We start from the raw sequence: 749 nt of genomic DNA on the forward strand, positions 1-749 counted from the left end.
GGAGGCTTGGACCCCGTTGAAACTGCGTGCAGTTCTAGTGTTTTTATTTTTAAAAGCAAAACCCGAAACTCATTCAACATCCAACACTCTTCGCAAACTTTTTGGGACTTGTGGGTTGAACAACTATCAATTTTGAAATTTCCGAGACTTGAGAGAAAGGTTTGAGAGAAAGTCCCACCTGTGTTTCATTTACTCCACACACACTCTATATCTTTATTATCTGTATTTATATTTTTCCATTACAAGTGCTTACTTTTTCAGTATTATTTATGGTCACAGGTAAATATAATTTATATTATGGTTACCTACTTTTACTACCTTATTTTAATTACATATTCAATTTCATTTTAATGTCACTCACTTACACTGCAATATTGTTTTCTGTACTATGGCAACCGCACCTTGTTTGGCGCCCCTTTACATTCAGCCATACCTTCTGCTCATTGTCTGTTTGTGGGTTTACTTTTGTTTTGCTTTTATTGTAGAAAATGCTGCTGTAATAAGCAAATTTCCCCGCTGTGGGATGAATAAAGTATAATCTACCGATCTTATTCAAAGCAGCTGCATTTGGTCTTAAAGTAGCCCACTACCCTGGAATCTGGCACCCTGATGCCTCTAAACTACCTGGCGCATTGTCTCTGGATTTCCATCCATCTTCGTCCGCTCATCCAGTATCGGGTCTAGGGACAGCAGCTCTAGCAGGGGACCCCGTGCTTCCCTTCCCTGAGCCACATCAACCAGCTCCGACT

At 40.2% G+C, this 749-nt stretch overlaps 1 protein-coding gene across 2 annotated transcripts in view; it reads right to left on the reverse strand.

The window, feature by feature from the left end:
• Window positions 1–749, reverse strand: part of LOC116698687 (cytochrome b-c1 complex subunit 10) — a 5,908-nt gene that overhangs the window by 1,213 nt on the left and 3,946 nt on the right. The window lies entirely within an intron of this gene.

This window comes from Etheostoma spectabile, chromosome 12 (assembly GCF_008692095.1).
Source record: "Etheostoma spectabile isolate EspeVRDwgs_2016 chromosome 12, UIUC_Espe_1.0, whole genome shotgun sequence".
Classification (NCBI taxonomy): Eukaryota; Metazoa; Chordata; class Actinopteri; order Perciformes; family Percidae; genus Etheostoma; species Etheostoma spectabile.